Genomic DNA, 14,454 nt, shown 5'->3' with positions numbered 1-14,454 from the left:
CTCTGAGGTGGTGCTCTCACCTCAGCAAGATGAAAGCTCCTTCCCTTCAGACTCAGAAGCAGACAACAAACTGCTGAGCAGCTGATCCGTGGGGCGGTGTGGTCCAGTGGGGGAACACGGCAGCGGCAAAGGCTCATTGCCAGGCCAGGGACACCACCAGGTCAAGCCTTGCCTGGTCATTCAGGGGACATGAGAGGAGCAGTGAAACCCCAAAGCGTTTCATGGGAACAAAAATCAAGCACATATAGACAAATTTACACAGGCGTGCTTTTACACACTGGCGGCGTTACAACATAACATGAGGTTAGAGCACTATCAGAAGAGCAGTAGTATATCCCAAAATAAGATTAAAACCATTCCATATCTAAAGGCTCGCTGTTAAGTTTGCGCTACTTAAAGATGCCCTCATTGACGATCTATGGCAGGGCTAATACACAATCAAAAAAATATCATCAAGACAGGATTTTTTATTTCTGCAGCAGGGTAATTGTCTAGTTGTGCCTCATTCACCAGACAAATGGTTTTATTCTAACACTGATGTAGGAGATACTTCTTTTGCACAGAAGATTAATAGCAGTTGCCAGTATAATTCCCTGCTGCATCCCACAGCGAATGTTTAGATAAAGGCTGCAACCAGCTGCAGGTGATAAGACGTGAAACTACTGGGTTTTTTCCTACCAAACACAAATACAAGCTTAGAAACTCACGGGCCTGAGAAAATATTAGGTACGTTAGATGAGACCCTAGATACATGAATATGTGCAAAGATGCACACACAGAGACAGAGACATGGAACACCTTGGTCTTCCTCTTTGTGTGTGTGTCTGTGTGTACGTTCACATAAGCACATGGATGCAGATGTGCACACACAAGCCCTTTGCCGTGCCGAGCCTGCGAACTGCTCAGTTAAAAAAAGTAAAAGAACCAGACTCAGTTGTGTCAAAATAGATAAAGCCTGACAATAGAATCATAGAATCATAGAATCTTCATGGTTGGAAAGGACCTTTGAGATCATTGAGTCCAACCATACACACACAAAAAAAACCCCTACATCTCTGCCACTAGAGCATGCCCTGAAGTGCCACATCGAGACATTTCTTAAACACCTCTAGGGACGGTGACTCAACCACCTCCCTGGGCAGGCTGCTCCAGTGCCTGACCACTCTTTCAGTAAAGTAATTCTCCCTCATATCTGATCTAAACCTCCCCTGCTGCAACTTCAGACCATTTCCTCTGGTCCTGTCATTATTCACCTGGGAGAAGAGGCCAACACCCACCTCTCTGCAACCTCCTTTCAGGTAGCTGTAGAGGGCAATGAGGTCTCCCCTCAGCCTCCTCTTCTCCAAGCTAAACATGCCCAGCTCCCTCAGCCTCTCCTCATATGACCTGGTCTCCAGACCCCTCACCAGCCTGGTAGCTCTCCTCTGGACACGCTCCAGCACTTCAATGTCCCTCTTGTGCAGAGGGGCCCAGAACTGAACACAGGACTCAAGGTGAGGCCTCACCAGTGCCGAGTACAGAGGCACGATCACTTCCCTGCTCCTGCTGGCCGTGCTATCCCTGATACAAGCCAGAATGCTGTTGGCCTTCTTGGCCACCTGGGCCCACTGCTGGCTCATGTTCAGCTGGCCGTGCACCAGCATCTCCAGGTCCTTTTCTGCTGGGCAGCTTTCCAGCCACTCTTCCCCAAGCCTGTAGCGTTGCAAATGTGCATTAATTCAGCTTTATTCTAAATTATAACAGCCCGTGTTTTGCAGCACCAGCGCAGTATTTTAGTCAGCTGAAGTTGTTGAAGTTTCTTCAGGAATTTTGGTTCCTAAGGAAAGTGGCCGTAAGCACATTGGCTCCATGTAATGTCTGCTTTTGTTGTTCCTCTGAAACACCTGGCAGAGCTGGCATGGCCTTCCAGCCTTGGCAGAAGGTAATAAAGACATCAAGCCTATAACTTAGCTTCTTTCATCTTTTTTCTTTTCCTCCCCCCCTTTTTTTTTTTAACCTCCCTGGCAAGCTCAAAGCCTTCCTTCGGCAAGACCTTGCAGGCAGACAAACAGTGCTGAGCCTTTCAATGACTGTGCACGTATTTTATTCTACCTGGATTGTGCCGGCTTCCTCTTCTACATTAAGCAGGCTTTTAAGACAAAACAATACACAAAAGGAAAAGACCGTTTGCATCTCTAAGTCTTAAAATCGCAGGTACCCACATCAAGCCCGAGAGTTCCCTATTTTCTTGCTGCAAAGCCTCAACACTGTTAACGCCGACGTGCTCTTACCAGAGGCTGTGAGTACCATATGCAGGGGCCCTGCACTCCCCCTTTGTCAGGATATAAGGATTCCTTAAAAGTTCCCCAGTACTTAGGATGCTCTTCCTCTCCTGACAAAAATATGTTGATTTCTCCTTTGTAGTCACCCTTTTTTGCTTCTGCTATCCTGGCTTTGTTTCCTGCTGACCCCGGCAACTCCTCCCCTGCGGAGCTGGACACTGAAGCCCTTTCTTGCCCAGTCCTGTCCATACCAGCATCACCATTAGGAGATTCCCTCTCCCACCCAGGTCACCTGTCCCCATCCGGTACCCATCCTCATCCCCATCCCCATCCCACACCGGCCCCACGCTCCAGACCCGAGTTCAGCAGAGAGGGACGGTGCCCCAGCCCTCCCCTCATCCCCCAGCCCTAATCCCACCTCCCACCACCTTCCACCCCTTGGTGACAATGGTGGCCCATTCCTGCTCTGTTCCCACATAGGCTGCTGCCAAAATCACCTGGTCCTGAAGCCAGCCTGACCTCCCCATCACATGACCGACACCGCGGGGCTGTGCACGCCAACGCTTCATTACCCCCACTTTCCCCTCCTGCCACTGTCTTTAACAAAAAACACGAACCACAGCTGGTCACAAACCCATCGCAGGGAGCGCTCCCTTCCAGAGCAACACATTTGCTTAACGCTCCGTGTTTTCTTTCCTTCAGTGTGATGGGATTGGGGTTTTTTTTCCTCCCCTCCACTAATTTCCCTACTGAGCCTCATTTTTTCGTGCTTCATTAACGTTTTCCCTTGTGCCGCTTCTAATACATAGCTTTACTTACAGAGCAGGTTCTCCCCCTCCAGCCCCCCTCTTCCACTCCTGCTGGGCTCTCTGCTTGCTCACCATACGCTTAGGAACGTGGCCGTGTAGGTAGGCACCGTTTATGTCTGGAGTCCCATATATGTTCCTCTTTACTCCTTGGGCTGGAGTTTGTGACTTGTCTCACTCTCGACGTCTCTAACCCCGAGTGAATCAAAGTTTTCCCTTTTGTGAATGGGACCATCAGTAAGAGACTCCTTTCTTTTAACGCGCTGTTGCAGGAGATGATTAAAATCCTTGTAGAAAGGTATGCTGGTTCTCCTTTGTTTGTTTAGGTTTGTTTTTTTTTCCCTTGTTTTGTTTCTTTGTGGGTTTTGGGTGTTGTTTTCTAAGAACAGGGCTTACCAACTTGCTTGCTGCTGGAATTTGTGTTGAGAATGGCGGTTGGCTCACATGACCAACAAGGCTCCATAACCCCCATGGACCGTGACTGCCAAAGGCAGCCCCATGGACTCAGCTTTCAAAGGGGGATGCAAACTGTGCGGCTTATGTCCCGTGAAGGCGATTCACTAAAGTGGCCTATTTTTAAGAATTTTTTTTTTTTTTTAAGAGCTAAACACTCAAAATCATCCAGTGCGCTTGTGGGTATCTGTACCTCACAGAATCACACCGCCAACATTCAAATGGCTTACCGTGGAGATAGCAGCCAGACTTCAAGTATGGTACTCAGGAAATTAGGCACCAAATGCACCTGATTTTGCTGCTCACTTACTCCCACCCCTCAGCACAGAGGGAGTTAGGGAGGTTGTGATCCCCGGGCAGGGGAAGGCCACGGTGAGAAGCCCAGCTGGCTGAATGTCAGGCATTAGCAGCACTGGTGGGCTCGGGGACGGCGGTGGCTGTTGCCATGGGCACCGGAGCGGCAAACGATAATAATATCAAGGCAGACTAAGGGGGAAAGGGTAAAATAGGATATCTCCATTTCACTTCGAATATGTCTTCAAATTAACGGTGGTGAGTAATTACCTGTGAAAAAGTAATAATGATGATTCTGCAGCTTAGAAGAAAACTCCTTTAACAGCGGGCTGCAGGAGACACCTTTGATTTTGCCTGCTATTAAAGGGCTTTTTTTTTCTTTTGTATGAGAAAAGAAATCATAGCCATGAAGTAAGTCACATCAGTTATTGCTAAGACAGCTGTTTCATTACAGCGTGCACTGCTAGGTGTTATTTTTTCCAGACTGTTGCCTGTTGTGCTCGGGTGGCCTTCCCGCCTGTCCCCGTCAATCCCAGTGGAAGTTTTCCATTTTCATCTATAAGAGGACATTTCCCCATCTTCCCCGCGCAGAGTTTTTCTCCAGCTGAGCTCCGCGCATGACCCCAGCACTTTGATCCTTGCCTCGCATCGGCAGGATAACTTCCCTGACTTCCATCCGATTTATACAAATCATTTGACCTTTTTCCTTTTGCCTTCGGCCACAAAGCACTCAACTGCCACAAAGAGCCTGCCAGCATCCCACAGAAGGAAAAGAGCATCGCGTCAGGGCTGTTCAAGAGTCACCTTCTTCTTCCTCACCCCCTTTGCACTGCTTTGAGTTATTTAAAAAAAGGAGTAGCACAGAAGTGAGTCAGCCCAAAAAGGCCCTGTGGGCTCAGTGAAAAGCATCCCTCGTTTTGCCCGCTGCCGTGTCTTAGAGCCAAGGCTTTGTGCCTGGGCTCTTCTGCTCTCTCCTGTAACACTTCAAAGTCTGTGTGGGACTGTGCAGAGGACGACGGCGGGTCCTGCAGCCTCTGTATAGTGTGAGGCTTCTGGCACTGAGAAACCTTGCCTCTTCTTTCTGGGGAATGACTTTTAACCTAAGTTAACGATACTACCTACATTCAGCATTTCCCAAGTCTGGGCACCTAACAGCCTCATTTACAAAAGGAAGGCTATTGAAGTTAGGGCTCCTGGTCTTGCTCCTTTCTCTTTTTCCTTCCCTCCCCCCATCGCCCCATTTGCTTCACGCTGGAGCTGTGAGAACAGTGGTCCTTAGCTGGCAGCAGCAGGAGCATCACCCAAGCCCCTGCCCTCTCCACCTGGCTTTCTTGGCGCTGCCAGGACAAGCGTGCGACGCCGAATCAGCTCCGCTTCATCACATTTGTTGCGTGTGCACGAAGTGCCGCTGTGAGCACGCTGCGCCTCCGCCAGGTCACAAAGCGATGGCACCAGGGCGCGCAGACAGCCGCCGTCTCAAATGCGGTGCAGAGGAGCGGCGCCTGTGCGTCCGTCCTGATGGTCTGCAGCTCCCATCTGTAATCCAACATGGCTCTGCTGTGCGCTGCCATGGGCTGTCTGGGTTTAGCAAACACTTAGGGAAGTACCGGGTGCCGTGAACTAGATGCTCATTTTAAAAGATCCTGAGAGGCAGAGAGTTGCGTGTATTTTTTGCAGTCATTACTGCACAAGAAACGGAGAAATCCTGCGGGTGGGATTCATCATCTGCAGCACATTATCCCGTGACATGGAGAAGAGACACGGGATCATTCCCAAAATATCCTTCCCCACTGATAAATTGCAGCGAGCAGGTTTGAAGCTGCGCAGCGTGAAGGATAACCTACTTAGGACGGACACGTGCGTGATGCTATCAGCAATACTGATGCAGTTACCAGACCTCACGACGGGTTGGAGGAAAGGGTGACATCGAATCACAATTTGCAGAAGCGCAAGGGAGCCGGTAGCCTCGGGGCAGAGCCACCCCACATTTCCTCCAGGCTGGGCTTTTCCCTCAGCCGCAGGGTATTTGCTCACTGCAGCCTTCCTCCTCCCCCACAGTGTGAATATAAATATTAAAAAAAACCCAGAAAGCAGGGGAATACTTTGTGTTCGAGTGGGTGCCGGAGGAGCGGTGCCAGCTCCGCTCTGGGCAGCCCGGGCAGAGATGCCTCCAGCCGATCAGCCGCCCCACAGGGAGGTGGCACAGTGGGGCCGGCGCCGCTACTCGTGGGGGGATGAGATTTTGGGCATCTCTGGAGCCAGGCTGGGGACCGACCTCCAGCTGGGTTGGGGATTTACACGGGGGAATTCAAATCCGTTCATCCTGACAGTGCCCGGCATGAGTAGGGGCGAGAAGGACGCAGAGGGGCAGCAAAGGGGCTGGGGGGCAGCTCATCCATCGGGGTGATTTGCTTTATACATGGGTCCAGGCATTTCACAAGATAATTTCAAGGTGGCACAGGCAGCGGGGCACATTTTTCAGCAGAGCGTTTGCAGCAGAGGCCTCTTTAAGGCAGAAATAGTTTAATTTATGAAAAGCTCACGTGGGGCTTTCCTGGCTGAGGCAGGAGCACCAGCCGACTGATGTTTTCCAAGGCAGTCATCCATTAACGGGCGATTTCCCCATCCTTCCCTGAACTCCACTGCCCTCTGCTAAGCTCTGGTGCGCATCGTTTCTGTAAGCACAAACCAGCATTTTAATTTTAAGCGCTTGACGGTGTCATGGGTTTCACTTCAGTTGTTCTTACAGGCTGCAAGACCCCAGTTGTACCCTGCGCTCCGGTAAAGGCAGGAAACAGCAACGCAAGGAGCAAATCACTCGGCACTTCAAATTTCTCCTGTAATCTAAAGGAAAGGAAGAAAGGAAGGAGAGAGGAAGGGAGGAAGAGCTCTAAAACTGTAAGAGCTAACAAAATAGCTGTAAAACATGTTTGCTCCCCCCACCAGGAAATATTAATATGATGTATAGGTACGATGCTGTATTGGTCTAGCATGTATCTGGTCGCACTAAACGCAGCCATACATGATAATCAAACCCACCTACACACAGGGAATATTCTCTTTAGTCACAGCTAAGCAAACAACAAATCTTTCTCTCTTCTACAGCCAGCCCAGTGCCTTTACCACTCTGGTGATTGCGCTGCAGTCTGCAAAGCGGCTGGGGGCACACGCGTGTGTGGAAGCAGCAGGGGTTATATAGAAATATATATAGCTAATCAAACTTTTATTAACCCATGGCCTTCCATCTCAAAAGGACATGGTCGAACCAATGATGATTTGTAACGGCTGCAGCCTCTTGACTGAGTAGAAAAATCATTTGCAAACTACTCCTGATTTTCTGTGAGGGTTTTCATGATGTGTCGGCGTTTGCTGGATGCCCTTGGGCAGTTTTGCAGCCCGGGATGAGCATGCGGCCGCTCAGGATTTGCTGTCCCGAGGGGATGCCCTGGGGGTGGCAGTGGCACCGGGTGCCCAGGGCTGTGCAGCACCTTCACTAGCCACACACGGGCCCACGCCGGCCACGCAGGAGGGTGTCTCTCACAGCAGTGGTGGCAGAGGAGGCTCCAGGTGGGAAGTCCTCGTTTTTGGTTGTCTGTATGGCTTTTTTGTTACGTTTCAGCACAGCGAGGCGCTGAGCCGTGAGGAGGGCAGGCCCTGACAACTTGAGGTCCGCAGCACTCTCATGCCGGCTTGTAATGGGGATGTCCTCTGAAACCAGGGCTTGTTGGTCCTGCTGCCAGGCTGGATGGCTGGAGCATGCATCACAAAGGAGAAAACAGAAACAGAGGAGCCTTTTATTTCTTAAGCTGGCAAGTAGCAAGCAACTCCATGTCCCAAATATTAGCCAGCTCTTCAAAAATCCTGAGACTTCCAGATTTCCAAAATGTTTCTGTTCCTTATTATTTAATAGTTCACACATGATCCCCAAAAGCTACCCCAACTGCTTTGGCTCACATTTGCAAACAAGCCCTCATTCACCCCATCCTAGCCCAGTCCCGTCTGCCCTGGGGGGCTGCTTCTTATTCACCCCCCAGATTCCCCCCCTCTGTCCTGGGATCTCCAGAGGTCCCCCAACTCCATCCCTCCTTTCCCCTCTCCCAGCACCACAGGGGAATGCCTTTGGGGTGCAACAGGGAAGGCAGCAGCCTCCTCATCCTCTCCTGGGGTGCATGGCATGGCAGCTCTGCTGCCAGAGGAGCGGTGGCTTCCCTGGAGGTGGCAGCTGCCCGCAGGGTCTGCGGGGTAGGGGCAGAGCCAGAGCCGAGCCACTGCGGCCATGCCAGGAGGGAATGGACCACCTGAGGTGCAGGAGGACCGCAGGGAGGTTTCTTCCAGGGATGCAGGAGCGGAGGGAAGGACCAAGCAGCTGGAGACACAAAGACCTTCTCAGCCATCCTGCTCATAGCAGCAACAAGCATCTCGTCTGCGAGGTAGCAAAACCAGGATGAGGTGGGGGGAGAAATAAAATGAAAGCTTAGCTTGATTTCAGCCTTGCATAGAGGTGAGTATGTGACAGCGAGCACCACACAGTCTCACACCTTTGCCTTGAATGTGGTGACTCATGCAGGTGCAGAAAGTTTTCTGCTGCGGATCTTGTTTCAGCTCCAACCCAGCGCTTTTGGTCCCCATTGCTTCCTGCTGTTTGTGCCGTGCTCCTTCTGGCACCCTGTCTTTCTCACAGAGCTTTTACCGCGCTCTCTCCCTGGTTGCCATATTCCCCCTCCATCTGTTTCGCCAGCAGCTCTTCTCTTCTTCATCTCTAAGGCACCAGGGGCTCTGCCCCCTCCCCTGCCTGCCTCCTCCTGTCCCCACGCACCTTCCACCGGCACTCACTGCACCTGGAAAACAGAACTCCACCTCCCAAGCCCTGCCTGCTCTCAGCTGCTCTCTCCCCAACACCTACTGATGTCAACCCGATAGGAAAGTAGCTCCTGTTCTGCTTTCCATGCTCCAGTGGATGGTGATGAAGCACAGCTGGCACAGCTGGAGGGGACGGCGTAAAGCCTGAGCCCCTCGGCTGGAGTTCACCCTGGGCTTTGAGTGCAGCGCAAGGTCCCAGCGGCTTGCAGGCCCTGATGCTGCAGTGCTTGTACCACCCAAATTCCCCAGCAAGTGACTCCTGTGGACACACACGGGGCTGGATGAACTAATTACAGCCCCTGCAGTTCAAAAACGGAACGGGCAGAAACGTCAGGCAGATTTCACCTTCGTCGGGAAGGCAGAGCAAAGGCTGCTGGTGCACAGCAGGTGGATGTATCAAACGCAAATGCTTTTCTATTACTTCTGGATGAAGGTAAGTGCAAACAATCAAATGTCCTTTCCTATTTTCTGTGTCTCCCTCTGCGACGCTGATAGAGGGAATCCAAATGTTTCCAAGCAGGCAGCGCCTATCTGCAGCAGGCAGACAATTTCTAAATGTATTAGCAGCCCAGAGTCAATAGAGAAATAGCAGTCCAGCATATCATCCAATTTTCAAATGTAAACAACCAGACCACTTTTAATTTGAAGGACTACAGCAGGGAATAAAACCAACCCTGGAAAATACACACAGCAATGACCGCTGGTCGTGATGCATTACCTTCAGGCATGCCTGTTATTTTTTCCCCGCCGGCTGCCATGCCACAAAGCAGAGACAAACCGGTGGTTCTGGCCTGTGCCGAGCGGGCTGAGCCCCCAAAACGGCCCGAATGTGTGAGGGAGCAGGCAGGCTGTTCCCAGGAGATGGTGCAGAGACGCAGCGCTGAGCACCCCGCGCAGGATGCAGCCCTGCCTCGCCTGGCCTCTCCCGCTCTGGCACGGCTGGAGGGGGAGACGACATTCAGGAGAGGCGCTGGCAGTGCAGCCGGTCACCGGCAGCAGTGCTTTGCCTCTCTCCGGAGACCCCTGGTGCTCCCCACCTTTGGTCTCACAAGCAGCAACGCCTCAATGTCCCAGCCTGTAACCCGCCGATGCATTTTGTTAAGGTAATCACGGGCAGAGTAAGACATGGGATGAAGCATCCGCCTCCCTCCACAGCGACTGCAAGGAGGAGGGAAACAGCAAGAAACCTCCAGGGGATCCTGGAGAGGAGGGAGAGGATGGGGAGGAATGATGCTTTTAGGAAAAACCCTCTTGGGGTTTGCCAGTGTAACTGAGAGCAAAATTGTCCCCTTGTCTACACTGCTGTTGTACGACTGCTGAAGGGAGGCCTCTCACAATCTTATCTCTGGCGGCACACGCCGGCTTACAGCGAAGCCTGAGAGGAGGGGACATGCTGCGGCTGCAGCCCAGGGGACCGGGCTGCGAAGCCATCCTCACCCTCGCTGGGCGCTGGGCTGCTCCCGCCAGCCGCACATCCCGAGGGAATGCCGGGGGCTGTCCTGCCGAGCCAGCAAAATGGGTCTGACACCAAGACAGGCAGTGACACAATGGATCCGTTCAAAGGAGGAGACCAACCAGGCAGATTACGTCTTGAGTGAATCCGCCAGTCTCCATTGAACGCAATGGGAACGGGCAGGTTCAACCTGGGGCTCCTCGTCCTACTTTGCTCTTTCCTCACTCCCTTTCTGAACCACCGGTGGGGGTTTGCATGGTGCATGCGAGGGGGGTGACGCGCTGGAGGTGCTAAGCCAGATTGAAAAGGTCACCTTCTCATCACGCCATTAAAAACAACAACCACCACCTCTGGAAATGAAAGATGAACATCTGCTTTAAAGTCCACCACTTCCCAAGGTGAATCTGGCATGCCGGTGGAGGCAGGATATTGCTGGCGAGAAGATGAGGCTTTGGGAAGCCAGCAGCAATATCGGGAGGGCTGGCTGAGACCCTCCCACCCGTGAACCTCTGCAGCTGGGCTGGGCCGTAGGAAAAGGCTGGGTCTGGTTTTCTGCGCGAGCCGTGTCACAGCGGGTTGCACGGAGCAGAGGAGGGTGCTGGGCTCGCAGGGAGCCATGAAAGCCCGCAGTGGTGACACCACCTGCGGTGCAGCAGGAGCGATGTTGTAGTCAAGATGATCCAAGCGTGTGAACAAGGCAAGATTTGCCATACCTTTCATTGCAGGGCCTGATCTAGTCGGAAAAAAACAGACAAGATTTCAGGCGCACACGACTTTTAGGCTTGTTTGCCTAAAAGCTAGTCTGCCCTTGTCGCTGTTGTTTTTTTTCCCTAGTCTCATGAAAAATACACTGGAGACAAAAAGTGAAACATCAGACAGAAATGATGGGTGTCCTAAGATTTCCCATACGCTCGGTGTCGGTGTGAAAGGGAGGTCCCCTGTGCTTATGGAGGACCTGATGCTGAGCCCTCGGATGCTGCTTCATCAGTGCTGGGGCCCTGGGCAGCCGCAGCCGCTGCAGCAGCACAAAACCGGCACGGAGCTGCATCCCTAGCACGGAAAGGCAGGAAAGCTGGGAGCTGATCCCCAGGCTGGCACTCAGTTGTGGAACAGGTTTGTCTTAGGGGTTAAAAAAAAAAAAAATCAAACCACAACAAAAAGTAGAAAAAGAGCAGCGCCCAGAACTGGAAACTGTTAAAAGTTTGCTCTTTTTCAGATTTTTCTCTCCCATCTAGATCCGCTGGCGCTTGGCCCCGCGTGGTTTGACATGAGTCACGGTGTTGTACGTTGGGGTCCAGCCAAGATTAGCTGTTTTGTATAGTGCTGCGCTACCTCGCAACTACTGATTCACTGCAGTAGAAATGATAGATTGTTTTACAGGAGGAAGAGAAGGGGAAAAAGAAATAGAAGGCCCACCGGTAGCTAAAACAGTGGATGTGCTCCACCTACCGGCTGGTAACGACAAAGTGAGCCCTGATAAAAGGCGGCATCCTTACAGAGAACCGAACCAGCGCTTGATGTTGCCATCCTCTTGACTTTTTACATTTGGAGGGGAGCCCAGGGGAAGAAGAAAGGAAAAAAAAGGATGTGAAGAAGAAAGGAGAGTGAGAGAAGATGAGGGCTGCATGTCAGGAGAAAAAGAAATAAAAGAAATGAAGACACGGCTCTTTTGATTTAAAAAAGAGATGCTTCAAGCATATGTAAGCTTGCAGCAACCTTGGCCATGTAAAGCCATTTTGATTTATTTCAAAACTCCCAAAGGAGAGTTCTTTGAATCTGTGTCCTGTTTTTGATTGATGGCAATGGGGTTTATACCTCAGAGAGCTAAGGACACGTCCCAGGCTGCCACCTGCTTCCTTCGGCTGCCGCTGCCTTTCTCGCCAAGGCTTTTGGGCCGGGCAGAGGGATAAAATTCCCAGGGCTCCTGCATCCTCTGCACCCTCTCTCCCAGTGAGCGTAGCTGCCTCTACTGCCATTATGATATGGAGTCGCCACACATTTGTCTCCTGCTCCTGGTCCTTGATAGCAAAGCAGACCTTGCTTTCATTATCGTGCTTCCCCCGTCCAGGACTCTTTTTCCATTCAGGTCAATGGAGCCTGTGAGCAGTTGCTGCCTATGTAGGATCTACCTCATCTCATACGATCTTCAGTCCCCACAACGTCTCCTGTGAAAGACAGAAATATTTTTTCTCTACTTGCCAGGGAAGAGGCAGGGACACAAAGCAGACTGAAGGTAATGGTCAGAAGTACACAGTGTCAGAGTCTCTGTGATGACTTTAAAGTAGATATGACTTAGGCACTTAAGTGCCATTAGGCTGGTTGAAAATCGAATTCTCAGCATGATCTTCTGTGAATTTCTTGGATTAACCAGTGTGAGGATCAGGTCTAGTGGTTTGTCAAGCTCAGGGTGGAGCTGCTACTCAGACCTGGACAGGGAGGCAAGCCACTGCTAGTCCCTCCATCAGTCGAAAGGTTTGTGCACAGGACACAGTCAGGGGAGTCAAAAAAAGCTAAGCTGCGATCTTCACTCCAGATCCAAAAATAAAAAAAAGGCATTTGCAAAATAGCACTTCTCCAGTGCTCTGAGGCGTGAAAGGGATATCTTACTCACTGCTTGTTTTTTCTTAAGAAAAAACCAAACAAAACCACCCAATCTTCAGAAGGTCTGTCCTGAAGCAGGTGTTTTTTTAGTATGTTTAAATTTATATAATATTTTTACATACTTCATATATATGTGTGTATGTACATACACACATACATATGTATACACACTTATATATTGTACTTATATACGCGCACACACACACACACATATATACAAATGCCCTCACACAGGGGTCAGGAAGCTCATTTCTGCCAAGGTCTACTTTAAAAATATTTAAGCACGTGGCTGCACACACGTAGTCAGGTATTCCTGCTCTTATGCTGTCCAGTTGCATGTTCCCTCTGCTGTAGTGTGATACTAATGAGGACATACGGCCCTGGGCTTGCTGCTGCTCTGCCCACACAACTGTAAGCATGGCCAGAGCGAGCACAGGTCCACCTATATCCAGCCACGTAGACCTGTCTGAAGCTGTTCAGATCCCTACTGTCCTTGAAAACCTCGTGCAAAGCAATTGCCCAAGACGGTGCAGCGCCTTTGTGACAGCGCAGTAACTAACCACAGGTTAATGCAATAACAGTATCATTTAATATCCCATGGGACAGCATCTGAATATGTTTCAGACCTGTCCTGAATACAGATATTACCAGTGGGGTGTAATTTGTCTATGCCTTTGCCTGCAGCTGCTCCTTTCTATTACTCTAGCAAATATTGCAGAAACGAATAAAAGCTACGGAAGAGTAGTAGGCTTATGAAGTGCACGCCGGCTACCATTTCCTTGTACTCATTATTAATGTACTCTACTTTTTCATCATTCTGTACCAAGTCTGTCTCCTCCTAAAAAAAAAAAAAGATGCTTCCTTTTTCACTTTGCATTGATACGAGCCTTCAATTCAGCCCCGTCTGCTGGCTTTGACAGAGCCACGCTAATTTGTAATCAGATTGAGGATATGACACCGTTCAAGTGCATGCAAAATATGAAGGATATAGGGGAGAGAAGGAGGAGGAGGGAGAGAGAGAGAGAGAGAGGGAAAGGGAAAAAGTATATGAGTGAAGTCGCTGCTTCTGGTGTTACATTCGACTTCATGCTCTAGTGCACAAAGGGACACCAACGGGCACAGGGAAAGGTATTTTGCCTGAGGAGACACCACTTCCAGCCGAAAAACTGCTCTGCTGTACCTCGGTGTGTTACCACAACAGGCCAGGTAGAGAGGAGAAAGAGAGGACAAGGTCAACCAGCGAATGAAAGGAGAGCTGGGGGTGACCAAGGGCATGGCTGAGGCTAGAGCGACGACGGTGATGCAAGTGGTGAAGCAAGGAAAGAAAGTCAAACTATATGGTGGGGAAAAAAGAACAAAAACACCAAGAGAAAGATAAAATAAGGGAAGGAAAGAGCAATAAGAGCACAGAGAGAGGAAGAGGAGATGTGTCCTGACAACATGAAGCACCCCTCTGACTGCTGCTGGCTGTAGCTGCTGTTCAGGCAGCAGGCGGGAGCAGCCGGGGATGCTCGCCATCCCTGACCGAGCGTGCGTGGGGCCAGGAGGTACTGAAAATGAAGCTGCAGCACCCTGAGCTCCTTCTTTTCCCTGTGATCTGGCAGGGCCTGAGTAAAAATAGGTAAGGTTTTGGCTTTTGCTCTGGCACTGTTCTGTGAAAGCCTCCCCATCCTTCTTCATGGAAGCTCGAGATACCCCAGCCCCCCCTCCTCCCCGCTCCTTCTGG

Source organism: Chroicocephalus ridibundus, chromosome 1 (assembly GCF_963924245.1).
Source record: "Chroicocephalus ridibundus chromosome 1, bChrRid1.1, whole genome shotgun sequence".
NCBI classification, from domain to species: Eukaryota; Metazoa; Chordata; class Aves; order Charadriiformes; family Laridae; genus Chroicocephalus; species Chroicocephalus ridibundus.
The sequence above is the reverse complement of the archived record's forward strand: the minus strand, read 5'-3'. Positions refer to the sequence as shown.